Here is a 20,063-nt window from a genome sequence, read left to right on the forward strand (position 1 = left end):
AGACTTTAATAGTCCCATATCTTAGTTACGATTGTCTCTTGAATTATAAGTATTATTTTAGAAAAATATTAGAGAGTATTATAATTTATTATTTTTATTTTTTATTATTATTTAATTATTAAATTAATTTTCTTAATATAATTATTAAAGTAATATAATAATATATATTTTATTCTATATTTTTAAATATTGATAATGGTTATTATTTTATTCGAAAGAATTATATTCAAGTATTTGAGATTTCATAAGAAAATAACTCTCTTGATATTGATTATTTTGTATCTTAAATTTCAATCTAAAATAAACAAGGTAGTCACTAGTAGCACAGGAAAGAGAAATATTATGTACACTATTTTTTTTTAAAAAAAAAATACTATTTGTACATTAAAATTAATCATTAAAATCAATTGCTAATATATTTATATATAGGGATAAGTATTGTTTTGGTCTCTGACGTTGAGGATCTGAATCGAAACCATCTCCATTATAATTTTGGATTTAAAATTATCCTTAACATTTTTTTTCGTATTAAAATCGTCCTTTTAATTTTTTTTGGACAAAAATACTCTCACCACTACCAACACCAACACCAACACCACCACCACCATCACCACCACCACCAACAACAACAACAACACAAACACCACCACCAACACTAACCACCAACACCAAGAACACCAAACAACAGCAACAACACCAAACAACACCAAACAAAGAAGCAGAAACAGAAAATAAGAAAGCAGAAGCAAGAAAGTAGGAAACAGAAAGCAAGAAAGCAGAAGCAAGAAAACAGGCGGCGAGGTTGCGAGGCGGAGGTGGCGAGGCGGAGGCAGCAAGGCTGAGGCGGCAAGGCAGAGGCGGCGAGGTAAAGGCGGTGAGGCGGCGAGGTTGTGAGGCGGCCGCCGTCTCCCTCCCCCTCCCCCTCTCCCACCCCGCGTCCTTTCCCCTTCCCCCCACCCCGAACCCGCGTCCCCTTCCTCTTCTTCTCTGGCTTCTTCCACTTTCCCTCCTCCCACTCCTCCATCACCACCACCACAGAGCCGCCGTCGCTGTCCCCCCTCCCCCTTCCCCCCACCCCACCCCGCGTCCTTTCCCCTTCCCCCACCCCGAACCCGTGACCCCTTCCTCTTCTTCTCTGGCTTCTTCCACTTTCCCTCCCCTCTCCTCCATCACCACCACCATAGAGCCGCCGTCGCCGTCCCCCTCCCCCCTCCCCCCTCCCCCTTTCCCTCCCCTCCCCCTTCGTATACCCTTTTCCTCTCCCCATCCAAATGCGTTTTCTTTTATTTTTTTAAAAATTTTATAATTTTTTTAACATAGTAAGGGTAGTTTAGGAATAAATTAAAAAATTTTATTAGAAAGGACGATTTTAAAATGAAATGTAACATTAAAGACAATTTTAAGTCAAAAATTATATCAGGGACGGTTTCAATTCTGACCCTCAACGTTAGGGATCAAAACAATACTTATCCCTTATATATAAATATATGTGTAATTTTTTTTATTTTTAATGTGCATTTGTATTCTAACATGTATTTTATATTAATAATAGATTTTGGTGATTGATTTTAATGTACACTTAACAGATTAATTTTTATCATGTGTTCTTATTAGTAATATTCTATGATAGATGATTTTAATGAGATTTCTTTATTTTGGTGAAATTGTAAGATGGTGATCATAATCAATTGATCACCGTGTGCAGTTATATTTTAACATGTATTTTATTCTAATACATATTAAATCTTCTATATTATAGTGTATAACGGAAGAAATGTTGGGCCTCAATGAAAACCACCTAGCAAATAATATTGGCCTCTTCTCCTCAGATGACATTTAAAGTTAATAAAAAATTCACAATAAAAGTAGAGACTCATGAGATTGCATGGCTCCGACAGAGCTGTTTCATGAACGAACACTGGGATCATCCAAGCTGACATTCAGGTGGCGGCTTCCAGCGCTGTGGTGAACATCGTCCGTTTGTTCTCCTATCCATGTGTGTCCACAGGCTCCTCTGCGCGATGACAGTAATAGTCCTACTCCTCCTTATAGGAGAAGAAATTAGGGTTAATGATGATGATGAGTAGTTTTGTAATAAGGAAGTCATGATAGACAATAATTATAATTTAATGATTTATTGAGTAATTTATAGAACAAATGAGAATTGATGAGATGAAATGTGAGAAAGAATTGTGAATTAGGTGAGGGAAAGGGCGAGATGATAGCACACAAGATGGGAAGAAATCAATGGAGATTGGGCATTCTCTTTGACCCTGACCTTTCTATATTCATTGGCATACATGCATTTTTATGATTAATTCTTTAATTAAGTTTTAAAAATTCTCTTTTTTTTTTCCAATCATAATCTAACATAAAAAAAAGTTCAACTTAATACAAATTTTCGAAAATATAATACAAAAATTATAACAAAAGTGAAGAAACGAAAAAGAAGAATACAAAATAAGAATAGAAGGAGGAAAAAACTTAATTAAAAAAAATTGTTCATCTAACACCATGTATTTATAAAATGTCCTTACATTGTTTAATATAAAGTTATAAACACAGCAAGATTGAGAAAACTTGTATTAAATTGATGAAATTTATACTTGCTCTTTATGCTAGCTCACCAAGAGAGACTACTACACTACTACCTTAACGTAGTAAAAATTAAATTTTGTGTTATACAAATTTAATTAAAAAATATATATATACTCACGGAAAAAGCAAACAAACATATAACAATTTTATTTTATTTGAAATAAAATTATAATATTAAATATGAACATAATAATAAAAGATTTTGTATTATATAAATTTAATTAAAAAAATATATATACTAATGTAAAGGTGACAAAGCGGGTCGACCGTCTAGGCCCGCTCCATAAACGGAGGTGGGCCAAATAAGATGGGCTCAAAATGCTAGTACTCTTTATTTTGTGGCGGATTGGCAGGTCGGCGGGTTAGCCCGCTTGACTTTTTTTTTTTAGAAATAAAATTCATTAAAATTAATCCAAAAAATAATTAAAAAATTAAGTACAAATAAAAAATAGTCAAATTATAATATAATTTTTTACTATCTTTTTTTAATTTTTAACTTCAATAAAATTGTTCAAAATAATATTTGTCAATAGAACTATCTTTATTTTAAAAAATAAGTCACATAATTTGAGCATATATACGAAATTGTAAAATAAAATAAATAAAGTTAATAACTAAAAGAAGAATAAAAACAAAAAATGAAAAAAGTGTTTGAAATTTCTATAATTATTAATTTTATAATGGTAATTATTTTTTTAATAAAAAAATAAAAATAAAAATCTTCAGCCCCCGCGGACCGGCCTACCCGTCCCGCCAAAATCCGCCAATTTGGCGGTGCGGGTTTGGCAGATTTTTTTTAATTTGGCGGGTTCTAAATTCTAGTCCGACCCGCCTTTTTTAGTGGGTTTAGTGGGTCGGCCCGACGAGTTCGACCCGTTTTACCACCCCTTAAGCAAACAAACATATAATAATTTTATTTTGTGTGAAACAAAATTATAATATTAAATACAAACACAATGATAAAGAAGATATTTTAGTTTTTTTAAATGAACTAAAAGTGTAATTAAAATTTTTTAAATCAAATTAAAATTTTTAATTTCTAATACAATAAAAAAAGATGAATTAATTTTATAATGGCATTTTAGATTTATTTTTTAAAAAATTAACGGTAAGAGGTTGTTGTTTCGAGTTGTTATCTAAAATCAAAGTGAGTTTTAAACCTGGAGGTGAGGTCCAAACACTTAAGATTAAGGGTTCTAATTTGTTTGTTGTTACTTCCGACCCGTATGGGCGACGCCATGTAGACTGAATTTGTCGTTGTTGAGTCAATTTAAACGCAATTTATTTTGTGATTTATCCATTCTTTATTCAGAGTGTGGGCTGGATCTATGTTTAATAGATATAGGTATGAACAATTACTTTATTCTTTTTAAAATTATTATGAAAGAATTTTAGTTTTTAGAATTCATATTTAGTATGTTTAATACAATTAAACAAACTTTATTCTAAAAGCGTATTTCAGTGTTTTTAAAATTAATGCTAAAAAATAATTGTTTTTTAAATAAATTTGGTGGATATTTTAGTCTTTCTGCAATTAAATTCAAATTTTAATTTGTAATATAATTAAAAAATTTTAAATATAAAAGAGCATTTTAGCCCGTTTAATATTAATCTTAGAATATTAACTTTTAAGGATATTAAAAAAAGTCTTTAACTCTTTTAAAAAATTAATGTATAATTTTATCTAAAGATTTAAATAATATGCTATCTTCATAGATTACACATGTATCTTGTTGTTTTTATCACAATAATATTTTTAATGGAGATAGATTTATTCAAGTTTGATTATTTTTATGATAATCTTAGAATTATTGGTGATATTTTTATTATTTTTGTCATTTAAAATTATTTTTGTTGACACTTAGATTCTTGACAATATTCTTAGAAATTTATTTTTATTTTTCTACTTCTTGGTGACATAACTTGCTTTTATTAGATAGACTAATTTATTTATAATTTTTTATAAGATATTATATACTATATTTTGATTATCCAAAATTTTCTTTAAATTAATTAAGAGGCAAATTTATATCTTTTTGGTTTGAAAAATGAATTTATATTTTAAATTAAAATTTTTTCATGCCTTTTGATAAACTATGTTTTATTCATGTAAATGTTTTTTACTTAAGAAAAAAAAAAAGAAGAATTCCAACTCAATTTCATCTCAAACAAATTTAATAATGTCCATTTTCATCGTATAAAGGCATAATGAAAACTATTTCTAGAAATTTGTAGGCAAAGGATTCGATGATCCCAAAACGTTTGGACCATTAAATGGTTCCATAAAAAAATATATTTTTTTAATTTTTTAATACCTGTTAAATAGTCCTTATTTAATTTTAATTATAAATTAGTTCTTTATATATTATTTAATTATAAAATTTATTTTTTATTTTATAAATTATTTTTTTATCATTCATCTATCATGTTTATTGAGAATAAAAAATTAAAACAATAATAAATTAGATCTTCCATTAATCGTAATAAATATTTTGCAATTTTAATCGATCATAATTTTATCATTGATCCAATTATATACGTATTGGGTTGGAAAAATCGGGTTTGTTAGAAATTCAATCAATTGGATGCACAAACCAATCGATTGAAATGGAGGTTTCCCAAACTTCAATTGATTGGAATTGATACACAATCGATTGAATTTTGCAAGACATATGGGGTTTTTCTTATTCAATTGATTGGTCATATTACCCAATCGATTCAAATCATCAAAGCAATATGGGGTCTAATTAATTCAATGATATTTTTTTAAAAGATCTTTTACAAAAGTAAAAATAATTTTAGTGTTATAGAACGTAGTGTACTCAAAATTTTTTTCATTGGTAAATTTTTAAGATGCCATCTATATTCACGGACACATAGATGGATGAATAATACCATGAGGACAATGACATTAACCAACAAAAAGAGCTAGTATGTGACCAAGATATGATGGATGAGCAATATGAATCTGAACAAGATTTTGGAGATGTATTTATTGAGGAAATAATAGAACCAATCGACTGAATTAATTAAACTCAGATTGCTTTGATGATTTCAATCAATTGGGTAATATGATCATTCTATTGAATAAGAAAAATCCCACATGCCTTGCAAAATTCAATCGATTGAAGTTTGGAAAGCCTCAATTTCAATCGATTGGTTTGTGCATCAAATCGAATTGAATTTCTAACAAATACGATTTTTCCAACCCAACACGTATGTAATTGGATCAATGATTAAAAAAATGATCGATTGAGATTGCAAAATATTTATTACGATTAATAGAAGATCTAATTTATTATTGTTTTAGTTTTTGATTCTCAATAAACATGATAGATGAATGTTAAAAAATGATTTATAAAATAAAAAATAGATTTTATAATTAAATAATATATAAAGGACTAATTTATAATTAAAATTAAATAAGGACTATTTAATAGTTATTAAAAAAATTTAAAAAACATGTTTTGTTATGGGATCATTTAATGGTCCAAACGTTCTGGGATCATCGAATCCTTTGCCAAATTTGCACAGTTCACTCTAAGTTAGTCAATTAGCCATAACCACTCCTACAAAGTTCTGAAACCAAACCGGTCATCGAGCCGCTCTAACTACTAATTCATGGTTCAATCAGTTCGACTGTAGTTCAAGCAAAAACCCATTTTTTATAAAATAATACATAAAATATAAATACACACAGTAAAACATAATTATAGTCTAATATAAACTTTAAATATTATCCAAAGTAAAAATCTTACATAAACCACAATGTTATGATCTCTTTCAAATACAAACTCAAAAATCAAACTAAAAAAATAACCATAAAATGCTATATGATAAACTATTAAAAGATTATTCATAATCTTACACCACACAGTAATGAAAATCATAGTTCACAAATTAACTAACAACAATGACAGTTAAAAAAATACCTAAAAGAGAGCAAACTGAGCAGTGAGCACACAAGGGGACAGGGCACAACTGGAGGGGCTGACGTGACTGAAGGGGAGGAGCGTGGTGGAATAGAGCTCGCCTGTGGGATAGTGTTGCTCGAGGGAGGCAGGAGGCGAGAGCAATTGCAGCAGCGACAATGACTGCGAGATGGAGGCAGCTTTCAGGAGTTGCAACGGCGACCATAGCAAGGCAATGGCTGGACGTAAGTAAGGGAGGAGATGATGAGATGAAGGAGATGGAGAATGAGACTATGAGGTAAACGAGGTACGAAGGTGCTGCTGAGCGTTTTGGACTTTGGTAGTTTCGTTAGAGTTGGGTTTTGGAGTTTTGGGAGAAAACCAGTTGGGTCTCAATTTGGTTTGACCGATTAACTGTGGTTTCTGAATTTTCAGGTTATAGTATCTAATCGATTCGTTGTTTTCACCTGTTTACGGTTCGATCAGCCGATTTGAACTGATTTTCAGAATCTTGCATTACAATAATAGCTAAAAAAGAACATCTGGATATTTATGCAAACTTACCTCTTTATCTTATAATTCATCATATATATATATATATATATATATATATATATATATATATATATATATATATATATATAATGTTTAATATTGTTGACAATAATAATAATAATAATAAAAATAATAATAATATTTTATTAATTCAGTTATGAAATATACTTATGTTTAATTATTCATGTACTTAATTTAATTATATTTTTTATTTATATTTTAAATATTTCTAATAGTATATTTGATAATGTAGTTTTCATGTTAATACATATATTAAAATGGCTTAAAAAATAAAATAAAAATTGAAATAGTGGTTTATTTCAATGTTTATTTTCAAAACACAGATAAACAAATTAAATAAATATTATTTTGACACTAAAATTTTGCTAGTGAATCAATACCATTTTCTTTAATTTGTTAATAGAAAAATAATTCAAATATATAATTAATTAATAATAATTATATTTTTATACAAATTTTAGAAGTATTCGTATATAAATAGTATTTTCATATGGATGGATTTTGTTTATAAAATTTTAAATTTGTTTTTAATTAAATAGAATTGAAAAAATAAATAAATTTAATAATATTTATAAATAAGTAATCTTTAAATAATATTAGTCAATTTTTATATTTATTTTGCTCACATAATAACAACCTATTTTTGTAATCTTATTTTTTAATTTAAATTTATTTATTTTATATATTTTACATATTAAATAATTTAAAATATTTTATTTTTTATAATTTATAAAAAAATATAAATTTAATTTTTAAAATTCAATAAAAAAGTGCAGAATAGATATGATAATGTCTGTTGAGCCGTTAGTAAAAAGATAAAGACAATTAAATGTGTTATATATCTAATTAATTTGTTTAAAAAAAAGCTAATAACAAAAATAGAATAATTAGTATTGATTTTTTTCACACAATACATTTGTTTATCAAAACTGTTTTTTACAAAATCTATATTTTAAATATTGTATGTATTTATCATTCATATACTCATATATATGATAAGGTAGGTTATTTTAAATAATCTATATTATATAACTTCAATTTATATATGTGTATATATGTCATATTTTATTACTGACCAAATTCGAACAAAATAGAAAACAAAACCAAATATTTATGTTTATTTTTATCATATCTCGATAATATTATAATTGTTCTTGCAAAAGAAAAAGAAGTTTAATAAAAAAATTCATATAAAAAATATTGATATACTTTTTTAATAACAAATTTTTTATTGAAATATGTTATTTTACTATATTTTAAATATATTATTTAGAATACTTATATTATTTTAAATAATATATATTATTTAAAAAAATATTTAAAATTTATTATTTTGTATTAATAATATTATTAAAAATATATTATTAATTTTTTTAAATAATATTTTTTTATTCATCAAATAATATGACATAAAAAAAATTTTACATAACTAGGTCTACTAAATAAATATTATATTTATTTATTTCTATATTGCATGTAAAATATAAAAAAAAAAAAACAGAATAATAAAGATGTTTGAAGACATCACAGAATAGCAGAATATGGAGGAGTGTTATCAAATTCTCTTGAGTATTTTTTGAAGTAAAAGTCGTCTTGTGTTGAATGAAAGGATTAGTTTATTTGTTTGGCTTATACTAATTTGTTTGTTCAGTCCATGACAAAAAAAGAAATAACAATAATAAATAAATGAGTTATACTACACATACAAATCTTTTTGACTTGCAAATCTTATAAGTTAGACCAAATCTAACAAAAACTACATTCACCCACTGGAGCGTTAAATAACATGCGCGTCACTCAACCATTTTCAAAGCGCGCTCTTACTCACCATTATGGAAGACACTTTTTCTTCTTCACGTTTCTCCTTCTCCTCCTCCTCCTGTTTCGGGTATGTCTAAAACGAGCTCAACAATTATATACTTATTGAATGAGCCACATTTATATAGGCCATTATATTTTATTAGATGAAAATCAAAGGCTAATATAAAAGAAGAGTATTGATGGACTCTAATAAATATAAAATATTCTAATACATAAATAAATGCTTTAAATGGCAATACTTTAATACACAATACTTTAAACGACAACAGAATCTTTTATTCTTAAATAATTAAATATAAAATATATGAGCATTTTTTATTTAATAAAATTAATTATACAGCAAAACTTTTTTATAATATTAAAAAATTATATTAAAATTATATTTTAAACAATAACATAAAAATATAAAATTATTAAAATTTTATTTTATATTATTTAATAAATAATTAGATTATTATATTCAAAATTTATTAACTAACTACTTTTATTAAAGATATTATTATATAATATAATTTTTCATAAAAATATTTTAAAAAATAATTTATTTAAAATATTATATATAATACATGAAAATATTAATTTTTTTTATAAAAGTAGAATAAATAATATCATTTTAAATACATACCTTAATAAAAAAGTTAATATTTTCATGTATTATATATAACGTTTTAAATAAATTTTATTTTTACAAATATTTTGATAAAAAATTATATTATATAATAATATATTTAACAAAGTAATTAGTTAATAAATTTTAAATATAATAAACTAATTATGTGTCAAGTAATATAAAATAAACTTTATTTATTTTATATTTTTATGTTGTAGTTTAAAATATCATTCTAATATTATAAAAAAAAATTTGTATAATAATTAATCTTAATGAATATAAAAACTTATATTTTTTTATTTTATATTTTTTAGAACAAAAATTTCTATCTTTATATAATAAAATATGTGATAATCTTCTTTTATATATATATATATATATATATATATATATATATATATATATATATATATACTACCTCCCCGTGTCAGGATTGGGTAATTTGCGTGCCTGCTACCTTCCTTGGATGTGGTAGCCGTTTCTCTGGCTCCCTCTCCGGAATCGAACCCTAATTCTCCGTCACCCGTCACCACCATGGTAGGTCACTATCCTCCCATCGAAAGTTGATAGGGCAGAAATTTGAATGATGCGTCGCTGGCACAAGGGCCGTGCGATCCGACGAGTTATCATGAATCATCAAAGCAACAGGCAGAGCCTGCGTTGACCTTTTATCTAATAAATGCATCCTTTCCAGAAGTCGGGGTTTGTTGCACGTATTAGCTCTAGAATTACTACGGTTATCCGAGTAGTAGGTACCATCAAACAAGCTATAACTGATTTAATGAGCCATTCACAGTTTCACAGTCTGAATTAGTTCATACTTACACATGCATGGCTTAATCTTTGAGACAAGCATATGACTACTGGCAGGATCAACCAGGTAGCATCCGTCACCGACCCTGTGCGCCGAGCTGCCAACACCCCCCGCGAGGGGAAGCTTTCGAAGGACACGGCGGCAGGCGTCTTTCCTAGAAACCGAATCATCTGAGGGACAGACGGGGATCTAAGACCCCATTCCGACCGCGTGCACCGCACCCGGGAGAACAGAACGCGCACGCAGGCCACCGTTGCCGCGCAGAGCGCCGAGACGGGTAGGACCACGGGCGTGTCTTGGAACTCCCTCGGCAATCCCACGAGGGGACTCCAGAGAGAAAAGGTTGGGGCAAGGCAGGGATACCACACCGCGGGGTAGGAAACACAGGAGCCGCACAACCGTGGAACGAGCACGGTAGCTCGAGCCCACACATGGAGAGGATCCGGTGCGCCCGTTCGTTGCGTGAGGCAAGGAGCCAGACAGCACTCAGGACCCACACACCACTCATCTGCCAACACGGTCCGCAAACCCAGCACGCCCGGACGAACCGTGCCCCGCACGCCAAGACGCGTGTAGGCAAGCGGAAGCATACGGGAGGGCTGAGCCAACGCCGCTGGGCAAGTTTCAAAGGAAAGGACGAAGGAGACTCGAGGGACAGCCCGAAGCGTCAGGTGCTTCGGACGATAACCGAACAGCTGCACCGTTTAGATCAAGCCACACGCACAACTCACACACCGCTCATCTGCCACCACGGTCCCCAAACACAGCACGCCCGGACAAACCGCGTCCCACACGCCTAGGCGCGTGCAGGCAAGCGGAAGCACACGAGGTAGCCGTGTCAGCGCCGATAGACAGGGTTCGGGGGAAGCGACGAAGAACATTCAAGGGACAGCCCGATGCGTGAGGTGCTTCGGGAGATAGCCGAACAGCCGCACCGTCTGGATTAAGCAACGCCCAACCCACACCGCATCGGGCACCGTCGTACATCGACCCTAGACGTAGGGCGAGCATGACACATTGCCCGTCGGGAGTGGACACGAACAGGTAACCGTCTTCCGCAACGTGCCCCCTGCCCACGACACCCGCTGCTGCACGCATATCCATCATCCGCGTCGTGCGCCACACTAGGCCTGGCCTAGCGTTGGGTTGCGCAAGTTGCGTTGCCCCTCACGGGGGCGCACAGGCCGCCTGTCGTTCCCACGTCATGCTCGGACTTGGGATGATCCCCTAGTCCTGGGCCGAGCACAAGGTGTTGCCCCCGAGCAGGTGCCCAAGGCACAACTCCACCACGCCATGCTCCCTAGGTGGTGCCTAGGTGGGCCGTACACCAACGTGTTTCCCTTCTTGTTGCTCCTTCGGTGATCGGGGTTCGCCGCAGCCAGACGCCCATGCTCGACCTTGGACCCGAGGCGGGGGACTCCGGCGGCACACCACAACCACAACGTGCTTGCTAGTGTGCCTAGGGGATGGCAAGGCAACGTGCATCTTGCTGGCATTGCGCCCAGCAAGCCTTTGGGCAACTCGAGTTTCAGCAGCACAACACCCCTCCCCCCTATAATAGGCTGCCGAGCCATTACCAAAGTGCCACGGGTAGTCATCCTTTTCCGTGAGGAGACATACTCAAGAAAAGTGCTCTAGAGGTCGAATTTTAACGCTATTTTTTGCAAAAACCTCTAGAAAAATAAGATCTTTCCATCCCCCAAATTTGGTGAATTTACACCGTGTGAATTTTTTTTTGCCGATTTTTTTACCACCTGGAAAGCTGGAAATTCAAAAAAAAATGAAAAACGGAGCAAACGTGCGATTTTTGACCTGGATTTTTTTGTGCAGCCTTTACATAATATTACCAAGGTTCTCTCAAAATTTCAGGAAAAATGCACGAGCCAATTCTGAGATATAAAAATTTGGCTCCCCCGTTGCAACGCTCCTAGCCATCGTTGCAACGGCGGGTGCTTCCGTTGGGAGCGGGGGACCCCGGCGGCACACAACAACCACAACGTGCTTGCTAGTGTGCCTAGGGGATGGCAAGGTAACGTGCATCTTGCTGGCATTGCGCCCAGCAAGCCTTTGGGCAACTCGAGTTTCAGCAACACGACACCCCTCCCCCCTATAATAGGCTGCCGAGCCATTACCAAAGTGTCACGGGTAGACATCCTTTTCTGTGAGGAGACATACTCAAGAAAAGTACTTTAGAGGTCAAATTTTGACCCCATTTTTTGCAACAACCTCTAGAAAAATAAGATCTTTCCATCTCCCAAATTTGGTGAATTTACATCGTGTGGATTTTTTTTGCCGATTTTTTTCCCACCCGGACAGCTGAAAATTAAAAAAAAATGAAAAACAGAGCAAACGTGCGATTTTTGACCTGAATTTTTTTGTGCAGCCTTTACATAATATTACCAAGGTTTCCTCAAAATTTCAAAAAAAATGCACGAGCCAATTCTGAGATATAAAAATTTGGCTCCCCCGTTGCAACGCTCCGAGCCATCGTTGCAACGGCGGGTGCCTCCGTTGGGGCAGGGACCCCGGCGTCACACAACAACCACAACGTGCTTGCTAGTGTGCCTAGGGGATGGCAAGGCAACTTGCATCTTGCTGGCAATACGCCCAGCAAGCCTTTGGACAACTCGAGTTTCAGCAGCACGACACCCTCCCCCTATAATAGGCTGCCGAGCCATTACCAAAGTGCCACGGGTAGACATCATTTTCCGTGAGGAGACGTGCTCTAGAGGTCGAATTTTGATGCCGTTTTTTGTAACAACCTCTAGAAAAATAAGATCTTTCCATCTCCCAAATTTGGTGAATTTACACCGTGTGGATTTTTTTTGCCGATTTTTTTTTCCACCCGGACAACCGGAAATTCAAAAAAATGAAAAACGGAGCAAACGTGTGATTTTTGACCTGAATTTTTTTGTGCAACCCTTAAATAATATTACCAAGGTTCCCTCAAAATTTCAGGAAAAGTGCACGAGCCAATTCTGAGATATGAAAAATTTGGCTCATCCGTTGCAACGCTCCAAGCCATCATTGCAACGGCAGGTGCCTCCGTTGCAACGAAACCAGCCAACGATGTACACACACACACACACACACACACATATATATATATATATATATATATATATATATATATATATATATATATATATATATATATTAGGGGTGGTAAAACGGGTCGAATCCGTCAAACCGACCCACCGAACCCACTAAAAAGGTGGGTCGGGCTAGAATTTGAAACCTGTCAAGTTAAAAAAATTCGCCAAATTATGTATATATGTTCCAATTATGTGACTTTATTTTACAATTTTGTATATATGTTCAAATTATGTGACTTATTTTTTAAAATAAAGATGGTTCTATTGACAAATATTATTTTGAACAATTTTATTGAAATTAAAAATTAAAAAAAAAGATAATAAAAAAATTATATTATAATTTGACTATTTTTTATTTGTATTTAATTGTTTAATTATTATTTTTTAGTTAATTTTAATTAATTTTATTTTTCAAAAACAAAAAAAAAACAAAAAAAATGGCTAGCATTTTGTACCCACTTTAGTTAGCGGGGTGGGCCGGCCCGTCCCGCTTATGGTGCGGGCCTAGGCGAGACGGACATGTTGGGGCGGGCCGGCCCACATTGCCACCCCTAATATATATACTATCCAGTCATTTTTTTATATATTAAATAATTATAATCATATAATAACATTGAAATAAGAAAACATATTAAATCTGTTACCGTATAACTATTTAAAATATCATTTTAATATAATTTTTTAATATTATAAAAAATTTTTCATAAAAATTTTGCGAGTTTGGCGAATTTTTTTAATTTGACAGGTTTCAAATCCTAATCCGACCCACCTTTTTTAGCGAGTTCGGCGAGTCGGCCCGACGGACTCGACCCATTTTGCCACCTCTAATATATATATATATATATATATATATATATATATATTAAGAAGATTATCATATATTTTACTATATAAAGGTAGAAATTTTTTGTTCTAAAAAATATAAATTAAATAAATACAAAAATATAAGTTTTTTTATTCATTAACATTAATTATTATGCAAAATTTTTTTTATAATATTAAAATAATATTTTAATCTACAATATAAAAATATAAAATAATTAAATTTATTTTATATTACTTGATAAATAATTATATTATTATATTTAAAATTTATTAACTAATTACTTTGTTAAATATATTATATCATATAATTTTTTATCAAAATATTTGTAAAAGTAAAATTTATTTAAAAAGTTATATATAATTCATGAAAATATTAACTTTTTTATTTAGGTATGTATTTAAAATTATATTATTTATTTTGTTTTTCTAAAAAAATTAAAAAATAAATAAGTTAATATTTTCATGTATTATATATAATATTTTAAATAAATTATATTTTTAAAATATTTTTATAAAAAATTATATTATATTATAATATCTTTAATAAACGTAGTTAGTTAATAAATTTTAAATATAATAATCTAATTATTTGTCAAGTAATATAAAATAAAATTGTAATTATTTTATATTTTTATGTTAGTTATAGTTTAAAATATTATTTTAATATAATTTTTTAATATTATAAAAAAATTTTGCATAATAATTAATTTAAATAAATAAAAAATACTCATATATTTTATATTTAATTATTTAAGAATAAAAGATTTTGTTGCCGTTTAAAGTATTGTATATTAAAGTATTGCCATTTAAAGCATTTATTTATGTACTAGGATATTCTATATTTATTAGAGTCCATCAATGCTCTTCTTTTATATTAGCCTTTGATTTTCATCTAATAAAATCTAATGGCCTATATAAGTGTGGCTCGTTTAATAAGCACATAATTGTTGAGCTCGTTTTAGATATACTCGTTTTTTATTACCGTTGTTGTTGCTACATTTTTTTCCTCCTCTTCTTTCTATTAATTTTGCAATATTATGTATTTTTTTCTTTGTTTGATTTTTTCTTCCAAAAAGAATTATAAGAAAACAAAATAAGAAGATGAGGAAGAAGAAGCAGTAGAAGATAAAGAGGCAGTAGAAGATGAAGAGGAGGAGGAAGAGAAAGAGTTTTGAATTATGCAGAACTTATCAGAATAAAAATACACCGTAAAATTCTTAAAATACACTCAAATATTTTCGTATTACACCCAAATATCTTCGTGTTACACCCAAATTTGCTGCAAATACAGAAAAATATTTTCTCTAATGCTACGGTTTTTTCTTCTTTTTTTTTCCTTATTTCTTTCTTTCTTTTAGTTAAATGAATGTAAGTTCATCATCTTTTAAGTAATTTTGCAGCATTATGTGTTTCTTCTTCTTCTTTATTTGATTTTTGTGTTTTTATTCTTGTTAAGAGAGTAAAACAAGAAGAAATTCGAGAAGGTAAAATAAAAAAGAAAAGATGAATAAGACAAAAAAAGAAGAAAAAGATTGTAATGATGATAAAATAAAAAAAAAACAATACAAAATGAGAAGGAGGAAGAGAAAGAATTTTTGAATTATGCAGAACTTATCAGAATAAAAATACACCCAAATATCTTCGTATTACACCCAAATATCTTCGTGCTACACTCAAATTTGCTGCAAATACAGAAAAATATTTTCTCTAATGCTGCATTTTTTCTTCTTCTTTTTTTTCTTATTTCTTTATTTCTTTTAGTTAAATAAATATAAGTTCATCCTCTTTCAAGTAATTTTACAGCATTATGTGTTTCTTCTTATTCTTTGTTTGATTTTTTTATTTTATTCTTGTTAAGGGAGTAAAACAAGAAGAAACTTGAGAAGGTAAAATTTAAAAAAAAAGATGAATAAGAAAAAAAAGAAGAAGACGGTGATGATAATAAAAAAAAGAAGAAACAGTAGAAGATGAGAAGGAGGAAGAGGAAGAATTTTGAACTATGCAGAACTTATCAGAATAAAAATACACCAAAAAATTCTTAAAATATACTCAAATATCTTCGTGTTACACCCAAATATCTTCGTACTACACCCAAATTTGCTGCAGAAAAATATTTCCTCTAATGCTATATTTTTTCTTCTAAATTGAACCACACCTTAGCCTTAGATTCAAAACAATAATCAATTTCGTTATGGTTCAATTGACAATCTGAATCTGAATTATTTATTATCTTCAACAACGAGATAACTGATGATGAAGGAGAAAGAGAAAACGAAAAGAGGAGAAAAAATTTCATTGAAAAAAGAAGGAGGAAGAGAAGGAAGAGGAAGATGTGATGTTGATGACGACGATAACGAAAGAGAAAAATTATGAAAAGGAAGAAAAAGAGGCACGGGCCCGGAGAAAAACGTGAAAAATGCATGAATATAAATGACTTATATAACTTGTATGGAAAAACGCTTGTACGTGGAGAATAACTCTAAATAAATTTAACTAATCTGATAACTCTTGATAGTAAGTTAACTTTTAAAGAGTATTGTATTCTCTATTGTATTCTTGGGTTCTTGGGGCATTGTTGTAAATAAGTGGCTAGATGTGCAAACATAAAAATGGTTAGTGGCTAGATGCTAGAATCTAGATTTATCCTTCTTGTATAAATGAGTCTACAAATAATAAATTTTGACAAAAGTTATAATAAATAATTAAGAGTTACAATATTAGAGGAATGTTAGGGGGTAATAACTTTTGTGATTTGTAGCCATCAAATAGTCATAAATGGTTTTAATGGTGTGAGATTGGTGTGAGATTTCATCCAATGACTCACTTTTCTTTGCTGGTTACATGCTGGCCAGAATTTAACAAAGTTGCTGGTCCTTAAACTTTTCCTTATTTTAATTTAGTTAGATAACATCAAAATTTTGAAAGTCAAATAGGTCATTAAACTGATTTAATTATTGATTTATTAATTTAGAGGTTTGAAATAATTGAATTATATTAAAATAATATATAAAATTATAAATAAATATACAAATATTTTAAAAATACATAAATTAAAATAAAAAACCAAATAAAGTTTTATAATGCTACGTAAATATAATATAATAGTTAAGCAAAAAAAAGTATTAGTTTAATTGTATTTATATTTTAAAATAATAAAAAATAGACACATAAAAAATTATTAGTATAATTGTATTTTAATTTGTTAATTTATCGTTTTTATTTTAAAACAAATGTATTCTATATATTTTAGACTTCAGAGTACATGATAGTGTATAGGGTATGGTGTTTGAGTAGTTTAGTTTGTCGAGTTAATAGTCAAAATAGTCCCTCAACTCAAAATATCTCGATCTCTATTTTCGTCTCCAAAAGAATAAATTAATCGAATTCGTCCCCGAAAGATAACCAATTTGGTTACGTTCATCCTTCCGTTAGTTTCTTGACACTGCCGTAAACGGTTTGCTAACTTGAAACGTGAAGGAATAGCACAACTTATTAAACGACGTCGTTTTACCCTTAAAACAGTCTGAAATTCTTTTTCACTCTCACTCTCACTCTCTGCTTTCCTAACCCACGATCTACCATCACCAAGACGAAGAAGATCACCATATCATCTGCAACCATTAGAGTAGTCATAGAGCATTGTTAGTGTGTCTATTCTAAAGCTTGGAATGTGCATCAACAACACAACAAGCGCTCTCAAACTTCCATTAACCCTGTTCTAGTTCCTATGAAAACTTTCCAATTTGATAAACAAAAGGTTTTCATGGATGCTTGGTCAAACACAACAATGGATTGTGAAATTAATGATGCCAAAAACAAGAATTTTGTTTCATCAATTGGGAAGTTGTCTCACTCTTCTCTTGATTTATCAATGGGAAGTGGATATATGGACGAAGAAGTGGGGTTAGGCAGAACCAGAAGAGAACAAGACAAGCAGTGATAATAAATCTGGATTCTCGAATTAGCTCACACCACCCTCTTGGGTAGCTTCAATTCGAATCCGTCGTCTCCGGTCAGGACAATGGTGTCATCTCCATCTGGGGTATTTCACAAGACACTTGCCTCATCGTTCTTCCTTCTTCGCATGGAGGAGTTCGAAGCATAGCTACTGTGTAAGTGTGACAGCAGAAGTGAAGCAGAGATGGGAGCCAACTTCGGAGATCGCACCAGCATCATCGGTGGCAACAGAGGCGTCAGCAGCAGCAGTGCGAGCAGAGGCATCGGTAGCGGGAGTAGAGACATGGGTGGAGGCAACGAAAGTAGAGTCATCAGCGGCGCCAGGACCAATCGTAACCGAGGCAGTGGCGGTAGAGCCATTGCTATGGAGGATTGGCATAATGTTCCACTATGAAAGAGCAGGAGAAGACGATCAGTGAGGGAGTTTTAGTAGGAAATCGGGTCGGGTAGTGGTTAGGGTTCGTTTTTCCGGGTTTGGGCTTGCTTAGTTTTAGGTTTTAACTAAAAAAAAAATGTAACTGCCACGTCATTCTCTATTAGCACTGTTAGTAAAGAAACTAACGGAAGGATGAACGTGACCAAGATGGCAAAACTCCCCGAGACGGGGGATCCCTGCGGGACTGCCCCGAATAGGGATCCGATTGTGGAGAATTTTTCCTGTGGGGATCGGGACGGGGGACAAAATTTCCCCGAGACAGGCACGGAGACCCGAGCGGGAATCCCTGCCCCATCCCCGCTAATCCCCGAAATTTATAAATTTATTTAATTGTCCTTAATAGTTTATTTCTCATATATGTTTTTTAGTCATTTCACATGCCATAATTCCTAATCCTCATTTGCATAACCCTTCTTCAATTCATAGATCCCTAGCGTCGTCCATACTCCATCCAACCTCTCTGCAGCTACTCCCTCGCTACTCTCTTGTCTCATAGCATTGTCACCCTTCACCGTTCCATCACCCTCACCGCGTCGTTCTCTATATTCATGACGTTCCTTTCCATAACTCTGTCGTCGTGTCTATTTTCCTCTCTACTGTCACGTCCCCCATCTCATCCACTGCTCTGTGCTCTGACTCGCCGTGGCGTCTCCCACTGCATTATTTTGTAAGAAGTCACTATCTTGTCATTTAGAACTATCAGAGAGATGGGAAATGGGGTCTCCGCAAAAAATGGGGCCCTATGGGGAATGGGGACGAGAACGGGGAGTAAACCTGGGGGCGGGGATGGGGAGCAGGGAGGCATCTCCCGCCCCCTTCCTGCCCCGTTGACATCCCTAGACCAAGTTAGTTATCTTTTGGGGACGAATTCGGTTAATTTATTCTTTCAGGGATGAAAATGGAGATCGAGATATCTTTCAGGGACTATTTTAACTATTAACTCTTAGTTTGTCTTTATTTGTGTCTTTGCTTGTTTCTTTTTATTTCTTCAATTTGTAATAAGTTCCATTCTTAATTTTTTATTATGCTAAGTTTTCTATTTTTAAAAAAAATATATTTTATATATTTTAATTTTTAATATATATTTAATTCAAAATAAATATATTATATCATTATATTAAATATGGGTATAATTTATTATATAAATAAAAATGGTTAGCGACTAGAATCTAAATTTTATAATGTTATGCTCAGAATATAAATGGGTTTACAAATACCAGACTTTGAGAAAAGTTACAATAAATAATAAGAATCATAATGTTATCTTAATTTAGTTACTCATTAGATAATATTAAGGTTATGAAAATCAAATCGGTTATTAAATTGCTCTAATTACTGATTTATTGATTTAGAAGTTTAACTCAAATAATAAAATTATATTAAAATAATATATAAAATTATAAATAAATATACAAAAATT

Source organism: Arachis hypogaea, chromosome 11, assembly GCF_003086295.3.
Source record: "Arachis hypogaea cultivar Tifrunner chromosome 11, arahy.Tifrunner.gnm2.J5K5, whole genome shotgun sequence".
In the NCBI taxonomy this organism is placed as follows: Eukaryota; Viridiplantae; Streptophyta; class Magnoliopsida; order Fabales; family Fabaceae; genus Arachis; species Arachis hypogaea.